Consider the following 24388-nt stretch of genomic DNA (forward strand, 5'->3'; position numbering starts at 1 on the left):
GGACTTTGGCAATCTTTCGGTGTTGAATTGGGCCTTTTAGGGGATGAGAGGGGAGTGAAGTTTGCATTGAATTGATCTGCCAGGATATTGGCAATATCCTTGGGAATCAATATATTTAATGCCATTCTGTTGTAGCTCAGAGCAGATCTGAGCATTGCCATTTAGATTCTTGACATAGCTGTAGAATGCCTTGTGGCTGTCTTTGGAATCTTTGGCAATTTTATTTTCGTAACTAGATTTGGAGGATTTTTTGAGTGATGTCAGCTTCTTACTGAGGCTGGTAAGGGAGTTTTTTGCATTCTGGGATTTTCATCTTTTCTGCAACAGTTTCTTCCTTTTGTTGTAAAGTTTGTTTATGGCAAGGGGCCACCAGATTTTATTCCTTTTTTTGGAGGAGAGCATCTTGGTTCTATTGGGGATGGCACGATTCATGCATGAGTGGATGTGCTCATACAGTGCCTTAGTGTAGTATTCAGCAGTCGAACTTTCAGTTCTCGTCTGCATGGGTGTTATGAAGTTTCTCACTTCTGACTTGAGTAGCATGAAGTTGGCTTTGGAGAAGTTTTCTATGGAGGTTTCCTTACTGGGGGGGGTGGGTGTAGGATGTGGATGTCAAGGGTGATTAGCCTATAGCAGACCTGACCAAAGAGGGGGGTGACCATAGGTGTGGAGCATCGATTTTCCATGTTGGTAATGACCAGGTCTAGGATATTGGATCCCCTGGTGGGATTAGTTGATTCAGGGTATTGGAATTTATGAATTCCAAGAACTGTTGGGCAAAGGTGTTGGTACATGAGTAGTTTTCCCAGTTAATGGCAGGATTGTTGAAATCACCCAGTATTAGGGTGTTTGGTTGTACCTGTCTTACCTAGTGTTAGTTGCACCTGGAGAATTTCAGATGCATTGTGTTGGGCAACTAGCCTTTTTTTGTGAATATCCTTGGTGAATATGGACACTCCTTCACCTTTAGTGTTTTGGTCCTGGCTTTGTGGCTGAAAAGTGTGGTAAGAGTTGTAGCCTGGTATTGCAGGGGTGTTCTCTGGAGCCTTGAACCAGGTCTAAGTTACTGCACATATATCAATATTCTCCATTTTTAGGAGTGCCTTGAGAGAGTGCATTTTGAGGTTTAGACATCTAGCATTGAGTAGCATTACCTTCAGATTTTGCATGCTTGTAACTGTTTCACTTCCCTTATTGATGCATGATGGAAATTCCTGCATTCTAATCAATAAATATATATTTTTTGAAAATTACAGGCCTGAAAACAGTGGAATATGCATCTCAGTACAAAATATATGTGAAATATGCAACATACCTCTCTGCTGCTCTTCAAGACTGTTCATCTGCTCAATGCACATTCTCTGTTCCGAGAAAATGTTTAAAAATTATTAATTAAATAACAAGTATAAGCATTTTACAAAACACTTTGTAGAGTGTTATTCTGAGGAATCTTGGTTTAGCAAAATACTCAGAAAACCAAAACAAAGAAAAAAAAAAGAAGAAAAAACTCAAGAATCCAGAAACACACACAGAAAATTCCACCAGCAATAATTTGTATAAAGTTCACCAAAAAATTCACTACGCACTGCAGAATGTCCTTTTTATCCTTTTATTCACACACATAGGATTTCCTCCTGAATACAACAGAACTTCATCAGATAAACTACTTGTTCAGCACCTGCATATTTAAAAAAAACCTTTGGACCAATGAAATTGTCTCCATAATAAAAACCTACTTTAAATAACCAATAGAAACTTTCATGAAACAATAATCCCAAGCTCCTACACATACATGCATTGTCAAATCTTCGCTAAAAGCAACTGGCCAATGGATGTCCTAAAATAGAAACATAAACCAATTAAATTACTTTCTTATAACATGTCGATCGTGAATAATTTAAATAAGGAAAAAATGTGTTTATGTTGCAATCACATTCATTTCGAAAACTGAAATGCATTTCAAATAAAAATAACAAAGACAAATATCAAATATAACTATATATATATATATATATATATATATATATATATATATATATATATATATATATATATATATATACATAACATTAATATATCATGTTTAACTACACAAGATATAATAATAAACATGTATGGATAGAAGGATGATATAAACCTCTATCTGATATTCGTGCTAAAAAACAACTAATGCTCTTTATAGGCATATATTTGAGAATAATGATCATAGTTTTAAGTTCATTGTACTGCAGTCTGTTATGGAATCAAATAGAGGAGGTGTTTGGCACTTATTATTGGAGAAAGCAGAGTTATTTTGGCAATTGAATCTTTGTGCGCATGTTTGGCCAGGTTTAAATGAGGTAGCTTTGATTGCTTGTTTATTAAAATTAAAGGCAATCACTAGAAAATAATTATTAGTGTATTTTTTGACTAATACATTGGTGGATATGCAATTTCAATAAAATGGGTTGTTTTGTTGCTTGAATAAAGGGTTAGTGCTTGAATTCTGTGGTATGATCATGTTTTTATATAATATATATATTTTTAGATAAGGTTTGTTTAATTAAACAATTGGCTAATAATGTGATTGCTTTTGTGAATTGGCCATATTTTGCCAATTGTAATGAATTTAATATGAGATAATTGTTTGGTTTATATCATCCTTTCCCTATCTCCCTCCCTCCCCCCTTTTCCTTTCCTTTTTTTGATTGGTATGAGAGATGTTGTATTACATATTATTGGCCTAGTATTTACTATGCATGTATGTTTAGTTTTTTAAGGAATATTGTATATTAGCATTTTAGACCTTTTGAATCATTGAATAGATGTTTGAATTGTTTCCAGTGACTGGTTTTCCTATGCCCTTTATTTCTGATGTGATCGTTGGTTGAAGTTTAGTTATTGTTTACAGCTTTGCGTCAGAAGCGATGTGAAGTTGTTAATGGCTGTTTATGTTTAGTATGTATTCTATTTGGTAGGATGTTACCTACTAAGAATATTAATTAATTAATAATTTTTAATTTATGTCAGTTTGAAGGGTTATGGCACTGTTTACATGCATTTGGTATTGGATTAGGGTGTTGAGAAAGTCAAGCCCTGTATTCATGCATTTGCAGACTCCTAGCCAATAAGAGTGCGAAGGTTTGGCAATTGCCATTTATTTATATTCCAGGTTATTTTGCGTAATGCGCTCTGATTGGTTATTGAGTCTGAATTTGTTTATTCATTATCCAAATGCATTTTTATGTAGGTACTGATTTATTTTTATCTTATTTTATTGTAAGGCTTATAGTGGTGACGATTTTTGTGATAAACTATAAGCTATGCTCTGAGAATGTACAGGCTGTAATTAGTGATAGTGAGTGGATAATGCTCCTATGTCTTTTACTCCGATTAGCCTTACTTATAGTAAGGTTTTTAGTTTTTATTTTGATTGGCGGCTAGTATTGAATTACATGTTTTTTATTGGCCAATGTTTGCCTATTATGAGTACAGGAATGGAAGCCTTCACTACATGGTAGATTTCTTAAATTGTGTTTGCATATGAAATTTTATATTGCTTATGATCTTTGAGATGACTTATAAGTAATTTTTTTAATAATTTGTTAGTTACATTCAGCTGTAGTGAGTTAAACTTTTTGCTTCCTGATGCTAAGTTGCTGTATTCATAGCTATGTTCTGAGTTTTAGATTCTGATTCATGATTGGTGCCGTGTTAGGCATTTTATTGGCCGATGTGTATCCAATAGGATAACTTGAGTGGTAGTGGTTGAAAGTAGGGGCAGTGGTAGATGCTGATATTAGTCATATTGAGTGGATAATGCTGCTATGTCTTTGACGCTGATTAGCCTTATTACAGTAAGGTTTTGAATTCTTATTTTGATTGGCGGTTAGTATTGAATCATGTTTTTAATTGGCCAATGTTCGTCTATTATGAATACGGGAGTGGAAGCCTACACTATATAGTGGATTTCCTAAATTGTGTTTGTGTATGAAATTATACATTGTTCACAATTTCTGAGATGTCTTATAAGTCACTTTTTAATAAGTTATAGGTTACATTCAGCTGTAGCAAGTTAACTATTTTGCATCCTGATGCCAAGTTGCTGTATTCACAGCTATGTTCTGAATTTTAGATTCTGACTGGCAATTAGCGCCAAACTACATACCTTATTGGTTGATGTGCATCCAATGGGACAACCTGAGGGCAATGGTTGTTATATAGTAGATTTTATTAAACCATACCCATAAATGAAATTTTGGTTGTTTTGTTTCCTTTAGGCTGATATGCCCTTTTTGTCATCTGAATAGGCATTTATAAGTGTAGAAAATGAATTGTATTGCTTATATTTTTAAGTTAGTACTTAAGATCATGTTAACTAGTGGAAAAGTATATATATTTAGTATTATATCTTGTGTAGTTAAACATGATATATTAATATATATATATATATATATATATATATATATATATATATATATATATATATATATATATATATATATATATATGGGTCCCCTACGTTAGACCGACAGTACACAACACCGACACCCACAACACCGGCACCACAAGAACGAAACCACAAAAACACGAAAGTGCACATGCCAGACAAACCACGATACCGACAGGTAACAAAACATTCACTGTTCCACACAACACACACACAACACAAGCACACCAACAACCTAAAAACATACACTATACCTTACACACAACTATCTATGCACTAACCTTAACCCAAACCCTAACCCTAAAGTCCGTCACTATCGCACACTTAACTTACCTGCACCCTAACCCTAACTCACTTAATCTGCCCCTAACCCTCAAGTCCCTCACTATTGCACACTTACCTTATCTGCACCCTAACCCTAACTCACTTAATCCACCCCAACCCTCAAGTCCCTCACTATCGCACACTTACCTTACCCGCACCCTAACCCTAAATCCCTCACTATTGCACACTTACCTTGCACGCACACTAACCCTAAATCCCTCACTATCGCACAGACACCTTACACGCACCCTAACCCTAAATCCCTCACTATCACACACTTACCGAGTCGCTTTACACGTTTTCCATGTCACTGTTTTCGCTGTCGGGATTACGAGTTGCTGGTTACCTGCTCCGTTGTTCTTCTGCTGTCGGTGATGTGATTGTCAATCTTCCAAGCTTTCGGTCCAACGTAGGGAACCCATATATATATTATATTTTATATTTTTCTTTGTCATTTTTATTTGAAATGCATTTCAGTTTTTGAATTGAATGTCATTGCAACATAAGCATTATTCATTATTTAAATTATTCATGATCAACATGTTATAAGAAGATAATTTGATTGGTTTATGTTTCTATTGTAGGACGCCCATTGGCTAGATGCTTTTAGCGACAATTTGACAATGGACGTATGTGTAGGGGCTTGGGATTATTGTTTCATGAAAGTTTCTATTGGTTATTTAAAGTAGGTGTGTATTATGGAGACACTTTCATTGGTCCAAAGGTTTTTTAAATATGCATGTGCCGAACAAATATTTTATCTGATGAAGTTACGTTGTATTCGGGACGAAATCCTATGTGTGCGAATAAAAGGATAAAAGGACATTCTGCAGTACGTAGTGACTTTTTTGGTGAACTTTATACAAATTGTTGCTGGTGGAATTTTCTGTGCGTGTTTCTGGATTTTTAGCAAAATACTCAATTGGCATTACAACATTCAGGTATTAATATCTTTGAGCACAGATTGGAGAACATGAAATTCAAAGCTGCAGACATAACCTACATCCAAATTCTAAACCGGATACCTATCTGTTTACTTAGCACATCTTAATTTTGGTTTAGGATTGCAAACTAGGAACATGTACTCCTCATGTAGCTACACTGTTTTCAAATTAGATTCATGTCAGCACCGTCTTCACAGAAATTAACAGTAATTGAGGTAATCCATTCCTCAGAATGTCAGAACATCCAGCTTATGTGAACAGAACCATACATGCTGCTTTACATTATGGACACAGAAAGGTATGTGTGAGGTCCATTATTCCTTGGTAAATTGCACATCTCTATTTAAATACATACATCTGCCCTGCCCTTCATTGCAGCTGCTAGTGGGTTCATCACAGTCCCTCAGAATTACAGTTTGAGTCTGTTGTACAATTGAATTTAATATTTCATGACAAAACAGTGCTTCACAGCATTTAAACAGAATGCAGTATTAGTGTAGAATAATATTTAGTGATTGGCTTTTTGTTAATTGAAGTATCTAATGTGTATGGGTGTAGTTACTCTCTTGTGTTTATGGTCTGATGAAACAGTTGTGAATGCACTTACCATTCTCAACTATATGGTCTATTAATAAATCATTTTCTTTTCATGTACGTCCAGGCAGTGCTTTATTCCATTGGTGTTCATATATTTTCAGAATACAATATTAACCTACTGCCTTCCTCAGACATATAACAGGATTTATCAAGATGTGCTGGTACTACTGTTAAATAGCTGAGGTTAATGGAATTTTGCAGATTACAGATATATCAGTAGTAATTCGATGAATAACTTGGTTATTTTCAACAACGCTCAAATTATACATTAATATCAATAAATGTAATATGCTTTCCTAAAAGAATGCTATGGGTATATGACATGAGTATAGCAGTTTAAGATAGGTATGTCCCCTTTTAAGACTCGAACACACAGCACACAAAATGTAGACATGCTGGTCTGTGTCCTTGCAAGCTAGCACATGCTATTCATAAGCAAACATGTAGTGCTCTTAAACACCATTGTTCAACAACTGATATTATTAGGCTGTTACAGATTATGGTGTTACTCCTAGAAAAACTAAATCAGTGAGCCATTGCCATGTACAGCATAAAACATAATATAAACTATTGCAATTTGATTTAAAAAAATGTTATGGGTGAAGTTAACCAGAGTAACATGGTTTAGAACCCACAACATGCCAAAATGTAAACATACTGTGCAACCTAAATTGTACTAGGCCTGTATTGTAGGCAACAGGTCCTGCTGCTGTCTATTAGGAATCCTGCAATGAATGGCAGAATATGAAAAATGCAAACAATTTTTATGCTTCTCATAGTGACGACATAAAAGGTATCAACACATACATAACAAAATATGTTTAACTAATGTTGCGGACATTGATCTTTACAATAATTAAGTATGTCTCTGTACTTGTGTAGGAAGAATGATGTAAGTAAGTTATATATGTGTTTGTCTTCAACCTTGCAATGATCCAATAGGTGATATAGTGGGACTGTAATGAAAACTACAAAATGTACAGTTATCCGTGGCATAGGCGCTATAGGCATCAGTGATGCACGAGGACAGTGGCTATGTGAAATTATGTAGTTAGATGTAGTAAAATGTATGTATATCTTCAAAGGACACAGTTATGCTTATTATTTAATTATTCAGTAAAATAACAACATGGGAATTGAACCCATATACATCTTCAAAGGACATAGTTATGGTTATTAATCATTAGGTAAAATAACAATGGGTATCAGACCCATAGTCATGTAGACAGTGATTACAAAGTCCACTGAATTATTCTCACAAGCTAATTCAGACAGCAGCTAAAACATGTTTATAAAAAACATGTATATTATATATATGGTTCAAATAAATATCTGTAAAATCTATAGGAATACTAAGGAATATGTAAAATATTGGTACTTACTGTATAGTTCTATGGGTTGCCTCTGCACCTTGTTGACCCTCCCTCAAAGCTTGGCTGTAACACTCTGATGCAGATCATCATAGCTGTGATGAACCTGCACTCCATTGTGGAAGATCCCTATCCTCCAACAATGCTCTCTTGCAATCTGGTTCCACACGTTGATCATTGTGAAGTTCCTGGGCCTGGTTCTCATCTTCTGCTGCAATCCACCATAGACCATCAACATCTGTGTCATCTCTTCCTTGCTCCAGTTGTGTGCGCAGACACATCACAGCCTCTTTGAAGTCACCATCCTGATTTGCAATTCTTTTAAATCTGAAAAACAGAAACACAGAGAAATGTTCATTGAGGTACCACTCAATTTGCAGTTAGCAATGGTCTAATCAGTAAATGTATCAAAATTAATGTTTGAAAATGGTGCTGATGTCATCTGCTAAGATTACTGGAAGAGAACAGTGTGCCATACATGGTACCACTTTTTGATACCTAATGGGTATTTACACAGCACACCTGTTTTTTTCTTTGTTTTTTTGGCACATTCTGGCATTTTACATGGATGTGCACAAATGGGATTCAAAAAAATCTTGAATTTTAATCAACCTTATTAATTATGTATTGCACAAATTGCTGTGTGTACACAAGGTACGCTTTGATTCTGTGAGTCTGAGTGAGAAGTGCATTTGTAACTGGTTGAATTTCTGTAGTTATAATTAATACACCTGTTAAAGTTAATTATTTCAAAATGTACATGTTTAAGATCACATTTAATCCAAGTGTTACTGTTTACAGAAGTTGTCATAAGTTGCTAGAGTGATGTTGTCTTGAAACTTATGCATATAGTTGTTGTTCTTCTAAATTGGATCATCCACAATTGTTATTGGTAATTCCTTGCCTTCTGTTGTCTAACTACAGAAACCTACATATTATAATAGCATCCCTATCTAGTGTGTGATGTTGATGTTATGGATAGTTATTAAATTATGACTACTAAAACAGTGTTGTATTATATTCTGTTGCTATTACCATTATTTCTTCAATGATGCTTGGTAACAAAGGTGTCATCAGTACTGTGTCAGTTTGCTATGGATCTGTGCTACCTATGGATTCAGAGGTATTCTGATGCTTTCTGTAAGTTGTTTAATTAAGTGATTTTTTATTATAATGTGACATGCAAGCATAATGTGGTAGAATGATGTTGTTCTCTTTGGAACTGTATTCAACATATATATAATGTCCAGGATTTCTAATCCCAGTCATGAAGTGTACACGTTAACAGTTATGTTTTTTTACAGATGTTGTATAATGCCATTGTTGATACTTTTTACATGTCATGTCAGCATTTCTCACAGATTGTTATACAGATGTTTGCATTGCACAGCAATGCATGCTGTTTATTTTGACATGCTGTTCATTGACCCAAATGCCTAAAACTGCTCATCCATGAGTCTTATCATGTGTGTATCAATGTTATCCAGATGACTCACTATCTTTGGGGTGACAACCTGCCAACATGGAAGAAGATTCCTAGGATATTCAAAGAATACTCTGTGGAGAAATTAATATGGATGGACCTCATCAACATGATCAATGTTGTTGGAGGCCACAACTGATCCTATGAGACTTGTAGACACCACAGCTCAGACACGATTCTTTGTGCATCCAACAGGTCACACATTGTGAGAGGTTGAGGGGTGCCACTGGTGGTTGACTACCACAGACCCCCTGATGACATAGCAGTTTTTTTTTTGGCCTTACTGCATAGAGCAAGATGGGAGTAACAAATCCCTTGTGGTGGGACTGAAGCGGGATTCCAGGAAGGACATGCATGTATTCATGTTCAGTACAGGGAGGAGTATTTTGACACTCACTGCATATTGCCTAAGCATGCACAGTCATGTACTCATGTGTTTGGTTTACAGCAGCAGAGCTGAGCTATGAACAAACTTCCATGCAAAGAGTGGATGAAGATGAATGTTACATGTACTGCTAAATCTGAGTTACAGATAGTACATATTGCAGTGGTAATGTTTATTGCATTAATATTCACAGGTCCATCTATTTTAGACCTACTGCAGGGAACAGTAGGTAACTGCTTCTATACTGTTGCTGTGCACACTGCCTTGTTTGTGCCCACAACTCATTTAGTGACACTGCTGTTTATTGTTATATTGTTGTCTTCATAACCTTGAATACTACAGGTACATTCAGTGGTAGGCAAGACACACAATATCAAGTGAAGAAAGACCAGGTATGTCGCAATGCCATTGTCAGAGCTTTCAACAATGTTTAGCATATGTGATGACTGATTTCTTTGTTAATATTTGTCAATACAGGCTCTTCTTTTGTATAGTTGCAACATACATCACGTATTTGCAGCCCGTATTACTGCGTTGTATATGTGATGTTGTCAGTATTAGTTTTGATAACTACATAACTGTGCTGCCTTTCTCTTTGCTTTCCCACTACAGGATCCACAATAAAAAAAAACACATCCTCTACAGAGCAGGATTCCTCAAGTGCACATACGAGTGGTATGTGTATGTCACATATTCTGTATTTTTCAAACATGTTCACCTGATCCATGTTGTGAACAATGTGATCTGTAATGTCTGTTTCTTTCCCTACACTAGCTGAATATCAGCACAGTGGATCAACAGCAACATCTCATGAGTGTTTGCCAGGTGTGTTGCTTTGCTTTTGTGCATCACACATGTCATGTATTTTGGCCATGTTACTAGATTATGTAGTTATGGGATGCACATTCTGTGAAACATACATACATTACACTGCAAGTAAAGTCAGTATTATTTGTGTCATTGCAGTGAAATATATATATGCTAATTATGTTTTATATTCATCATGTGCTGTACACACATTATCCAGATTAGTGTCTTTGCATCGTGTAGCAAATTAACTGTATTTTTCATCCAGCATCCCATCCTGTGACCATGATGTTGTTCATGTGTCTCAGCATGGTAATTTGGTAATATGGTTCCTGGCACAGAGGACATTGAGTTGTTTGGAGAGTCCGTACATGAAGCTGGCATGAATATTGCACCAGATGTGTCCTCAGATGTGGATATCCAATTATCGACATGTTCAGATGATCATGACACAGTGGATATTAAACAGAGTGAAGCTGTTGATCTATACACCACAGTTGGGAGCACTGCTGCTGACAGATCCACATGACAACCAGACACAGGACGTCACAGTAGAAGTAGGTGAGCAGATGTTGGACATGGTCAAGTGGTACAGGCTGTGCATCCCCTGCCGTGGGCAAATGAAAAGGCACAGCTATGCCATCATTTAGATGTCCTTGCACTTGCCCATGCCACAGATCATGTGGCACACCAGCTACATGTCTTACATAAAGGACAACAGCACAGACATGGTGGTATTATGACTGCAATGGCTGCTCAGAATGAGTGTCTGCTAGCTGTGGCATAGTCAGTGAAAAACCTGACCTCTACAGTACTGCAGCAGTGTCATACTGCAAACAGGTTCTGCATTCCATAACTATGCACAGAAGATTGCAACCTTTGAAAAGCAGTCCACCTGTCTGCAGAACCATCATTGGTCATCGGGAATCACTGTCCATTGTCCAACCTGTACAGATGTCAACTGCTGAGGTCCTGCTAGTCACAAGACCTTCAATTCAAAGTAATATGTGACTTCTCTTCTTTCTTATTATGATATTGTATAGGTATGTAAGTGTAGCACTAATGTGTATCCCTTATTTTTGAACATACAGTGATAAAAATGAATGAGTGTGTATGCAGTAAGATATCTATGATTGTATGAGAATAACAGAAAAGAACAGAAATGTACACACTGCATACAATTCTAAATTTAGCACATTCAGGAGTGCAGCACTTAATCTTACTGGTGTGGAAATAGAACCCATCACCTTCTTATGCATTAAAGGCGAGTGTGTTACTTGAGGCACCAGAACTTAGAATTCATTAACTTGAAAACTTAGTTATATAAGGTGCATATATCTAAAATAAAACTTTGATCCACACTTTCCCTGACATTTTACATCAAAAGGGGAACAAAACAGATCAGCTTAGGCAGATATTCTAGATACATAATGTATCTTTGTTAGACTTTGATATCTATACATGACTTATTAACATACATTATGGAACCTGGCAAATCATTGGATCCTATTTTCTTGGAACTAGGGAGGTTTAATAAATTATCAGTATACATAATAAATGCCCCATACTACAGCAGTAAAAATCAATTATGTTTGTAGTATAGTTATGTTGAAATAGTAACTGTTTCCTGATGGGAAAGATAAGAATAAATGGGATCCACTTAGGATGCTCACTAAAGGACTGCGTTAATGTTTCATATAAAGATACTGTGCCAAAATGTAAAACTTAATAGATTAATAGATAAGTTTTAAAATATTGTCATGCATTTCCCTCAAAGGAACAGGCACTTGGTCTCCATTTAGAGATGTATGATGCCAGTGTGTTACTAGTCCTCTTGCCAAACGTGATATTTGCTGAACTGTGTAAAATGTTATTATAATTTTTTATGATGGAAAATAAAGCAGAGGCCCTGTATGAAAGTTGATTAGTGCACTGGTCAATAAACACTAGGTCAAAGTGACAGTTTGAAGACTGCTTTATAAAATAAGTTAGTTCCTTTAGAGCTTTCTTAAATGTTATGTATCTAGAAGATGGTGGTATGAGGTAACAATAACAAAAAATAGCTTTAAATTTAAAAAAACAGTTCACAATCAGTGTTAATTATATGTTAATAGAGTTAATTTATTGTGGTCAAAGAAACAGAGATATAGCTTTGGGAAGAGATGATGTCAGTAGAATGTCATAAGGGGTCCTTGGAAAACTGAAATAACAACAACAATATTATCATTGTTCCTGGTAAACTGTTTTAGGAGATGTATTTCAGGGTAAAACATATATTACTTTTTGGGTCTACTTCATTTCACTGAAACTCATTTCATCAAAGCCTCATTTCACTGAAAATGAATTTCCTGTGCACAATTCACTGAAAGTTCACTTCACTGAAAACACATTTGACTGAAACTCATTTTGTCTAAACAGGTATATGCCCTGTTCCTCACTGTAGTGCGATCCTGGAGTTAGTTTATATAGTTAGGTGGAGGTGTGGTGGGCACAGCCCTCCACACTGGAGGGTGTGGTGAGGGGGTGCAGCCCCCCACATAGTTTGAGTATATATTATTTTCTGGAAAGAGTTATTCATTTCACTTGCAAAAATCCATGTCTGTGGTTTACAACATTTAAAATAGGTGGGGGGGGCTAAGCCCCCACATCCCCCAATGTCGGGGGCTGTGCCCAACCCCCCCCCTTACTATATATACTAACTTCAGGATCACACTACAGTGGGGAACAGGGCATATACCTGTTTAGACTAAATGAGTTTCAGTCAAATGAGTTTTCAGTGAAGTGAGCTTTCAGTGAATTGTGCTCAGGGAATTCATTTTCAGTGAAATGAGGCTTCGACAAAATGAGTTTCAGTGAAATGTGTTTTCTATCAAACAAAATAGACCCTAATTTTTATAGTTTTTCACAAAGCTGTGTACAGATTCAAAGTCTTATATATTGGTATTTTATGTTTAGACATATTGCTACCAGGTTATATATTTGTTTTAATATGGAACCCAACTTAAACAAAAATTCATGCAGTTCAATTCATTGAAAATTCAAAAAAAATGAATTAAAGTGGAAAGAAAGTTTTCCATATAATATGAAGTTACTATGCAATGCATATACTATAGTAACATCTGCTAGATGTCATGGGACTAAGAAATACAAGTTAATTTGGAAAAGGAAAATACATTTGCAGATGAATGATAAGGTCCTGTGCACAGTGCTGCAGCTTCCTTATGCTAACAAAGTCTATAAAGAACTGATTTTCAGAGATCTACTTTTATTTAAATATCTTTGGACCCTTGCTAGACTGGGATGTATGTACATCAAGGTATGCATCTCTTGGTAACCATTTACATTTCTGAGACAGCCCTACAATGCTGTTTTAGCATGATGATTTGCAGCACCATGGTGAGCTGTCCCTGTGGCCATGTGAAATACTTAGAAGGCATTCTAGCTGACAGGCATTTGCTAATTTGAGATGTGCTCACCCCTGGAAATGCCTGGGATAAGGCAATTACACAGCTGAGTGATTCAGGAAACCACTCAGCTGTGTAAAGTAACATGGTCACTCATAACCACCCATGTTGATGAACACAGCCAAAAGCTTATGCTTCCCCACCTTGATAGAGGTAAGTGCCAGGCAGTTTACTAGACAGGTAGTGTTAGCTGTGTGTGTGTGTGTGTGTGTGTGTGTGTGTGTGTGTGTGTGTGTGTGTGTGTGTGTGTGTGTGTGTGTGTGTGAGTGTGTGTGTGTGTGTGTGTGTACATGTGTTTATGTGTGAGGCTGCATTTATGAATGCATTTGTGTGTCTGCTTTGGCGGTTGCAGTGGGGAAGGGGATAGATGGCATGATTCAATGCTTGCAACACTTAATGAGTTATGAGGAAAGATATCTATAACAGGCAAGAGCAGAAGCATTCTGTACAATATGGGACAGACAGTTGAGAAGGATGGTGTGTGTCAGCATGGGGACTCTTCAATACAAATCCAGGAGGAACACTAGACGACAGCTGGAAGAATATCTAAACTATTACTTGTACTCATAAAAAAAGTTAAAAAATCAACAGATCTAGTATCACTGAGTACCATATGCACACCAAGAAGAAAGTAACTCTGTCCAGCACTATTGACTGACTCTAAAGATCTCTGGCATATGAGGACAAGGACAAAATATAAAATAAGACATTGGGGATGCACTGCCAACTCAAGGACAGATGAGATATTTGTGTGTTTGTGTGTGTATGTGTGTGTGTGTGTGTGTGTGTGTGTATGTGTGTGTGTGTGTGTGTGTGTGTGTGTGTGTGTGTGTGTGTGTGCGTGTGTGTGCGTGTGTGTGCGTGTGTGTGCGTGTGTGTGTGTGTGTGTGCATGTGCGTGTGTGTGCGTGTGTATGCGTGTGTGTGCGTGTGTGTGTGTGTGTGTGCGTGTGTGCATGTGGGAAGGTGCGTGTGTGCATGTGGGAAGTGAATTGTGGGTGTTTGTGACAAGATGATGTGTGGGTCACCATTGTTAATTACCACAGGAAAGTGCTGAATAGTGGTAACTAAGAGTGATTCACAGACATGCAAATTAGCCAATAATGCGCTCTTTCCAAATTGCAGGTATCATGTCTCTAAATCACAAATCATCCCATTATCTAAAGAGCCCCTTTTATCAACAACTCTTACAGCCAACACTTGGGTTCTTTCTGAATCGCTGGGTATTTTTATCAAAACAATTTGCAGCAAAGATAAAATCCAACTTGGGATGACAATAAAGTAGGCCCATCCCTCTTCCTCCTGATGTTATACCCTCTATAATCAATAAAGATCATGAAAACTATAATTTTTAATTTAGAAGAAAATTCAAACTGCTATAAATAGGTCATGAACTCAGCATAATCACAAAGGCTAAAAGCAACAATAAGATGTTCTTTAGATCAGAAAAATGAAAAAAACTGTGAATGTAGCATATTATCAATAAACAATTAAGTACTCAACTAGACACACAACGGAACAAACACATTCTGAGAGTAAAAAACCTTTCACAGTAAGCAAAAACATATTTAAAAAGGGAGACATCTTTTACATAACTATTGGTATTAAAAGGTCAAGTTCCAACATACTTGGTAGTTATCTGCATATGTAAACAAAAAGTTATCATGTAGGCAGGTTCCTAACCTATGCTGAGAGAATAAATCACAAGGGGGTACATCAGATCCAACTAATTTTAGACCAATCAGCTTGACTACTGCTGTATATAAAAAGATGGAGGGAGTCATAATTGAACTTATTCAGAATGGCACAGGAGACATACCTCTATTTGATATGGAGTAGCATGCATTTGTTAAGAGGAGGAGATTTTACTGACACTTTACAACCTTTGAAGAGGTGATATCAGTACCTAATAAAAAGATGGCATTGCATGCAACTTATCTTGACATTGCTAAAGTATCCAACATTATTTAGCTAAACAGAATAAATGAAAAACCGGAAACGTACAATATGTCAATCCATACACATTTCAATGGATAAAAGACTCACCAAATGAAGGGATGCCTCAATGTTAAGAGTGTTTTTTTCTGTCTATTCTGATGGGGTTACCAATGGTATCCCCAGGTCCTGTACAGGGGCCACTTCAGATATGAGGGTGGGCAATGGGTCATGGATAACCAGTTACTCAGATAACTCTAATCAGTTCAACAAGAGGTGCTGAAGTTCTCCAAAGCTGTCTACAAAGCATACATATCTTGTGCAATACTCTGACTTCAATATTATTGTTAATCAATATAATATCATGAAACTTGAGAAAATGGGCATAGGTAAGGACAACAAAATAAATACATCAAAAATGTGAGACCATCATTAATGATTTATGGAATGTGGTAGACAACAACTATACTTACAGTCAGAACAGCATGTTTTGTAACCCATCTAATTCTGCAAGATATCTCTAGGGAGAGAGAAAGAGAGAGAGAGAGACCATTGTACTACAATCTACACAACTGATATGACCTATTAGCATACCTCTCAAGTGTTCAGATTTTCATAGTATGTCAAGAGTTTTGCCTCATATTTTCAGTATTCTTCATAAAGTTTGTGGTTTTTCTGGATTTTTATGGCAAATCAGTGAGGATTGTATTCATTAAATAATGACAGACATTTGAGATTTAGACTTCATATCTTTCAGAAACTGCATGATACATTTTCAGGTCTATGTATTAGTTTCCCTCAATTGTTTGGCAGTGCTCTGTACAGACTCAGACACCTTGAGTGACATTTTCCCTGTAAAAGCACATTTGAATTTCTCCAATATCTAGTTGCACACAGGACAACTAGTTTGCAGTGACAAGCACTGTCCCCATAGTTGCAAACTGGATACTCCTGACAGTAATTGATATTCCCACTCCAACTGTCTAATCAATAAAAAAGGGTTTGTTGCCATGGATATGAACTTTCCTACTGTCTCTGTTACCGGCTTGGTGGATATGGGCATCCTGAGGCAATGTAGAAATTGCCTCATGTTTACTGACAACCAGTTAATTCTGAAACAAACTGATATGGTATGTGAAAGATGTATTTACACAATGTCACTGTGTCTATAATGTTGTCAGTAGTGCATACGCTGCACTCATCATGCACAATTCAAAGCAGACATAACTACCCACATATGCTGAGGCACTTAAATGTAACCTTCCTAAACCACAAAGGCCTCCTAAATGAAGTACACATAACAAATACCCTCAGCAGCCCCAAATGCGCTCTTTCAAAACAACACCCACAACAACACATAGAGCTACATCTCACGGAGCCTCTACCTCTAAGCCCATAAGGCAAGTCACCACACAATCCAACATTCTATTCATTGGAGATTCCATTTGTGAGACACACTGATGTCCCTCTCACCAGGCTGAGTAAGGAGAAAGTTACAGTCAGTTGCTTATCAGGGGCTAGGATCCACCATATTATGCACATATTCAGGTCACTGGACCACAATTTCCAATATGACTCAGTCATAGTCCATGTGGGAGTAAATGACCTGAGACATACCTCCCTAGACTATATGAAGAGAGACATCATGGAGTGCTTGGAATATGTGTCTCAGGCTGGTATGAGCCTAGCATTGAGCAGCATTTTACCTTCTCCAAGGATGATGCCACAATATGAATAAAAGATGATTGACTTTAATAATTGGGTTAGTTTCTGGTGCCATTCTAAGAGGGAGCAATATTTGTCAGCATGGAAGGAGATGGTCAACAGACCACAATGCTTGCCAGGGATGGTCTGTACCTCTCCCATTTAGGCTTTCAAATACTAGCTAAAACATTGTCTTCCCCCTTTTTTAGGCAATGCCAAACTGAATGCACTTCTGACATAGCAAATCAAAACCAAGAAAATCTAAAGGTATTACTGCTGAATGCTGGGAGTCTAAACAAAAATCTCCACTCCCCAGAAGCTCTCTTTACCCTGGAGAATGCTGACTTTTGTACGGTCATTGAGACATGGTTTAGAACTGCAGAGAGCACACCAACAGTGTAAGGTTATAATGCCTTCCACACATTTAGGCCAACTACTTCACAGGCAGGGACTAAAGGTGGAGGTGTCTCTATTTACATGAAAAATAAATATACTTCAAGGCTTGTCAAACAGGACAATGTATTTGAGATGCTCCATGTTCAAATCATCATAGGCAAAATCCACTACCACTTCCTTGCAAGCTATAAGTCCCCTTCCATGACCCAGGAAACCCATAATATATATATAAACTTATTAGAAACACTCTCAACCTTCCCTCAGGAAATATCATCAGATATAACTCCCCCTACAATCACTAGATGACAGGTCCATAATTCTCTCTCTAAGACCAAGAACACTCCATCAATGGGCTCAGACAATATCCCAGGATGCCTTCTAAGCTTCCTGAATATCCACAAAACAAACAGTAGCATAATTACCCATTCTAAAGACTTAAACCTTGCCTGTGATATAAGTAGGATCTGCTGGAGAGAATGTGTGTATCCCAGAGACTAGCTCGTTTATGGAACAGGCTCCCCATCCATGTGAAGCAGAGTTCCTCCCTAACCCAATTCAAGTGCAACTTGGACAATTGGATGGAAATGCATCCCTGGTTTGGCACCTGTGTCTCTAATGGACACAGGTGACCTGTAAATGGTTCATTTACCAGGGGCCATGATTACACTTATCAAGAGTATCAGAACTTGTCAGAGATTTGGGATGCATTGATAGGCTTAAAATGGCCCTTGTGGTCTTTAGCCTAGTAAACACCTATCAAACTATGAACCTATGAACCTATAACACAATTACTTTTATTCTAGCAACTTTCTAACTTTATGAGACCAATATTTAAAATATGTTCCTATTTTTGGGCCCCCCCCCATTATGTTTGGCTTTGTCTAGATTTTTGTACTAAGAGGTTGTCTGTTAGTGTATATAGTGTTGCATTTTGTTGTCTTCGAATAGTCTTTTTCAATCAAACTGAAATATGTATATGAATCTGTAAAAAAAAAAAAGTCCTAACAATAGAAATCCTGAATTTTTGAAATAGTCCTCAGTACCTTGCATTATGTTCTTTTTCTTATAGGATAACTTAATTCAGTCAATAAAATCCTTAACTAAATTAATAAATAAAAAAATGGTAAATGGTGTAGAAGCATTATGACATAATCTTCTTCCAGATGAACTGGGAATTGTTTTTTTTTTTTTCGCATGTTGGTTTATTTGCATTATGAGAGGTTCTAAGCTATGTTTTACCAGGGTGGGTAAGTTTTACATGGCGTAACCCAAACTGGGTGGGGGTGACCAGGTCTCATTCCAGTGACAGCAGTCTCTAAGAGGAGATGAATGAGCATGGAAAGCCAATGTCGCTATTCAAAGATGGCTGGCTTGCATGGAATATGGCCGTACCCACTCATGTACTGACATCACGTTAGACAGGTTAGGTAGGCCTTGGGAGAGTAGATGCCCCAGGCCATAAGTCAGCAGTACCTCACAGATTTGTCCATTCATGCATCCTGGATAACCTGCTAAGTCCCATCTCAGGTCTGCTCTCATCAATGCATTGTCACCATCCCTCACCCTGAGAAAGGTGAGCAGGAAATGCCTCAAGATTCCTTCCTCTTCTTCACTAACTCTAGTAGTTGCTCAAGCCAGTACCTGAACTCAGGTCAGCTGATAGCAATCAGAGCTTTACCTTTCTACATAAATTGAGGTGTCATATATGAACTGAGAAAAGTAGAAAGAAAAGATAAGAAACATGAAATAGTGCAGATGAGAAGAAAAGGGAGAAGAGCATGCTGGGTAATGGAGTCAAATGCAAATAGATTGGAATTCTTCAAAATCTCAAGAAACAGAGGCTAAAAGAAGAAAGAGAAATGAAGAGGGTAATAAACAGTGAAAGATACATCCTTCAAAATGCATCAACTGATAGATGATTGTGGTGCTCGTAGTTGGTATATGAAAACATCAGTAAACATTTAAAAAACTTTCCTCCATGTCAGAACAGTGACTGGTAATAAAGCTCCTTGTAGTATGCATAGATAAGCAGTAGCTATACTAATTAAACTGACTGAGTAACCATCACATATATCATACATTTATAGATTCATAAGTAATTACTAGGCCACTTCCCTTGCAGACCATTTTAAGCCTGGCCAATTTCCTTTTCTGTGCATAAATTAACTTATCCCATGTGTTTAGAGATTGGCCTTAACCATCCCATGGTCAATAATTATATATTACCCCTAATAAGAATAACTGGGATAATGCAATAGATGATTTAGGGGACTCATGCAAGGAAAAAGCATTTAGGAGTTGCCTCTGTCCATTAGCAGTACAGGTGGTAGTCTTGGGTAAATTTTTTGTTTCCCATCCATACATCTAAGTTGTGCTTGAAAACGGTCAGGGATGAACTTTGTTTTATGTGGATGAAGAATCTGTTCCACAGTAGTAGTATCCTCTGTGAGATGTGCCTGTCCCTCCAAACTGTTCTGTTGATGCTGCAAAACAGAATTAGATCCCTAGACAAAGTGTTACTGATGACATTTAATTTGCTGATGTGCAATAAATCCATCAGTATTATGTTGTAGGATGCCTTGTATGCCAGACATAAGTCACTTCTTAGCAGTCTTTAGGATACCGAGTATAATGACAGGGCATTGAGTCAGTCCATTTAGCATGTGTTGTTTAGGCCTTGTATCCTTTTAGTAAGGTATCTTTGTGTGCATTCAAGCTGTTGCATGTGTCTGGACAGATACATGCCAAAGGGGGCATTATATTCAATGAATGACCTAATGAAGGCTGAGTAAAAAGGGACACTGACATCCCTAGATCTATACACAATCCATTTGTTTATGAACTGCGCAAAATAGAAGTACTTTCTTACAACAAAAGACAAATATTGGTCAAAAGTTAGATCACTCTCTGCATAAGTTTCCAAGTTCCCACATCCTGAATAGCTGGGTCAACCCATAATGGCACAGTGTTAATGTCGCAGTTCCCTGGACTAGATGACTTCCTAAAGGATACAATAATGTATTTGTTGGCATTTACTTTCAGTCCATGATATTGACAATATTTATTTATTTGAAACAAACCTTTCTGCAGGATGTCTAAGTCATTTGGGGATACAGTGACTGCACCTAGCCTACATCTGCAAACTTGGTCAGCCAGAGCCCTTTGGTATTGGATTATATTTCAGAAAGTAGATACCAAACAGGAAATATCCCAGCACAGAACCTTGGGGGACTCCACTGGTGGCTGTCCTCTTTGTGGAGGTAACTTCCCCTAGTTTGATTATATGTGTCCTATCTCTGAGCCAGCTGACAATCCAGTGGGTGACATAGGGGTTTATCACCAGTTGACTTAGCTTTTCTACTGTGCCTGAATAATGTTATGATATTACTTTCTATTACATAAAAAAGAATGAAACTGTCATGACCAGACCAATGAGAATCTTAAAAACAAGACTTCTGGTAGGGATGAAATCTGACAGTAATGCCCATGCTGGAATGTTCAGAACTGGAAAGGGAGCACTTCACAGCTGTATTATACTTCTGTTGCTCAAATGTGCAAAAAACAAGAACATTAAATAATTAAGAACAATTTACTAAGGGCCCATCAGTCACAGTATATCTACAAACATTGATACACATTTTAAAATGTATGGGGAAGTAATCTGCTATAACCCCAATTGCACTAGCTTTTTTTCTTACCCAGATAAGCAGCTTAACTTCTTCCACTGGCAGATGTGCTTATGGTGACCTCTTTAAATGAGATATTTTTAAGATTTCAGGCTGAAAATAAAAATCTTGAAGCAATAATTAAAGGTGTGTGACTCCTTCAGTGACAATTGCACTATCCTTTCTCATCCTGTAACAAAAGCGCACCTCTATGCCATGAGCTTTCACCATTATTTTTAATAATGGCTTTATTGATTCTGACTATAATATAAATGTTATAGGTCTTCCTATCATTTGAAAGCACATTTGGTGATCATCCAAGTGCAGCCAGCAGTAACCTGAGAGCTTGAAGAATACAAGAAATAAGAAAACCTTAAGACTTCATAACAAGCAGGACAATGCTGTTAAAACAAAACACAAAAAACCCATAAAAAACAGTAAACATGTAAAACATACAATATCTACACATTAATACTCTACTATACAAAAACATGTTATAGCCCAAACTGTGCCAGGCAACTACTGCTTTTTTTGTAATTAAAATGTTTCTACAAGTCAAAGTCAAAGTAAAAGTAAACTTTATTGTCATACAGATCAACACAGAGAAAAAAATGCATTTCACTGCATGAAAGTTTGATATTCAGGCTTGTACCATAAGAATTACAGTTTACAGAAGCAAGATAGATTAACTTAATAGTAATTTAAAAATACTAAAATAAAAATCAAAATAAGATAAAAAGTAATGTCTTTCAGCTTTTCCCAGTTAGAACTCGCCACAGGGGAACTCCGGTTCGCTAATGATTGGCAGTGGATTTTTACAGTGCTGAGTTGCCAGCCCGACGTCCAACCTTCAAGGAAGGCACACCAGTTCACGCATACACCTGCATGTTTTTAAATGTCACCGCGGGGACAGCATGCAGACTCCACACAGAAGGCGCTCCAGCCAAGAATCGAACGGGAGAACCTTTTGCTGTGAGGCGACAATGCTAACCGCTGCACCACCATGGGCTAAGAAATAAAAATAAGATACTGAAAATAAATACAGAAAATAAATTGAAAGCTTTTTACAGCAGAAACAAAAACAAATACAACAGGCACATACTTAGTAGATATATAAGGATATATAGCAAACACTACTACAAATAAATAAATAGGCACATGTAAAATCTTACCCACTACCAATATATGCCAATATATGCCATAAACTTACAGTTTACAGTTTTCATAGTGCAGATAGAGATGTGTAAAGTGAGCTATGTAGATAGTAACAATGACATATTGCGCATAAATACTGCTTTACCCGTTTAGCAGGTTAAGCTATGGGTTTGTTGTTCAGCAGTTTGATAGCACGTGGGAAGAAGCTGCTATGGAATCTAGATGTCCCGCATATAATGCTTCTGTCACACTTCCTTGTTGGCAGGAGTTTGAACAGTCCATAAGCCGGAATGTATATATCCCTCAAAAGTTTTCGGACTCTACCATAGCATCTGTTTGAATATATGTCCTGTAGGGATTGAAGGTTGGAGCCAATGTTTTTTGTGGCCTATTTAATGACCTTATCAAGTGCCTTCTCATCAGCTTGAGGGCAATTTCCATACCAGACAATGATGCTGTTTGTCAGTATGCCCTCAATCATAGGTTCATAGGTTCATAGCCAGGTACTAAGCTATCTGCCTAAAGGCATTTATAAGCCTAGCCAGTATGTGTTGGCTTTCACCGCCCCCTTAGATTAGTTCCCTGTGCCTCTGTCCAGCAGAGCCACTGAAGTGATCCCCGAGGTAAACTTTCTGTTTCCCATCCACTCGTCAAGGTTTCTTTTGAAGAGTGTTAGCAAGGAGCTCTGCCTAATGTAGATTGGGATCTTGATCCAAAGCATGGGAAGTCTCTGGGACAAGAATCTATCCCTCCAGCATGTCCTATTTATTGTTGTGGTGAGGTTTAGATCCCTAGAGCGTGTGGCACGAGGGGATAAGGTTTTCTTTAGGTGGAGCATGTCCATCAATTCTGGGTTGGACAAGGCCTTGTATGTCAGGCAGAGATCACCTCTGAGTAGGTGGTATGCAACCAAGTACAGCTGTAGTTTCTTCAGGCGAGCTGCATAGGGCATCTGTTTGAGGCCAGTGATCCTCTTGGTGAGGTACTTCTGTGGTCTTTCCAGCTGTTGCAAGTGTCTTGTAAGGTACATCCCAAATGGGGCGTTGTACTCTATGATGGGTCTGATGAGTGATGTGTAGGGAGGCACAATGACCTCTTTTGATCTGGATGCGAACCCTTTTGTGATTAGGTGGGCCATGTAGAAGGATTTTCTAACCACTTTGGCAATGTGATTATCAAAGGTGAGATTACTATCTACTTGGGTCTTCAGATCCCTTATTACATCTTCCGTATTTAGGGGACTACCACCTATGTGATGGTTTGTGAGTACTTTGTTTTTTTCCAAAGGGGATGACTATGCATGTTTTGGCATTTAGGCTGAGGCCATGATTTTGACACCAGGCATTATAACACCTAGTTTGCAGTCGTCTGCGAACTTGGTCAGCCATAGTCCTCCTGTGCTTGCCTGTACCTCTGAGAAGTATATGCTGAACAGGAGGGGTCCTAGGACTGAGCCCTGGGGAACGTCACTTGTAACCGGTTTAGAGTCAGACCTAGCTCCCGCAACTCTCACCATGTGGGTTCTGTCCGTGAGCAAGTTGGCATCCCATCTTGTGACGTAGAGGTTTATGTTCAGGCTGGTGAGCTTGTCTATAATACCAGAATGGGGAATGGTGTCGAAGGCGTTAGCGAGGTCTAGGTAGACCGTGTGTACCACCTTTCCCTCATCTATAGCCTTGGTAACTGTCTCAAAGAAGACCACCATGTTTAGGAGGCATGATCTGCCCTTAA

The sequence above is a fragment of the Protopterus annectens genome, chromosome 12.part0 (genome assembly GCF_019279795.1).
Source record: "Protopterus annectens isolate FY-2018-M chromosome 12.part0, PAN1.0, whole genome shotgun sequence".
Taxonomy (NCBI): Eukaryota; Metazoa; Chordata; order Ceratodontiformes; family Protopteridae; genus Protopterus; species Protopterus annectens.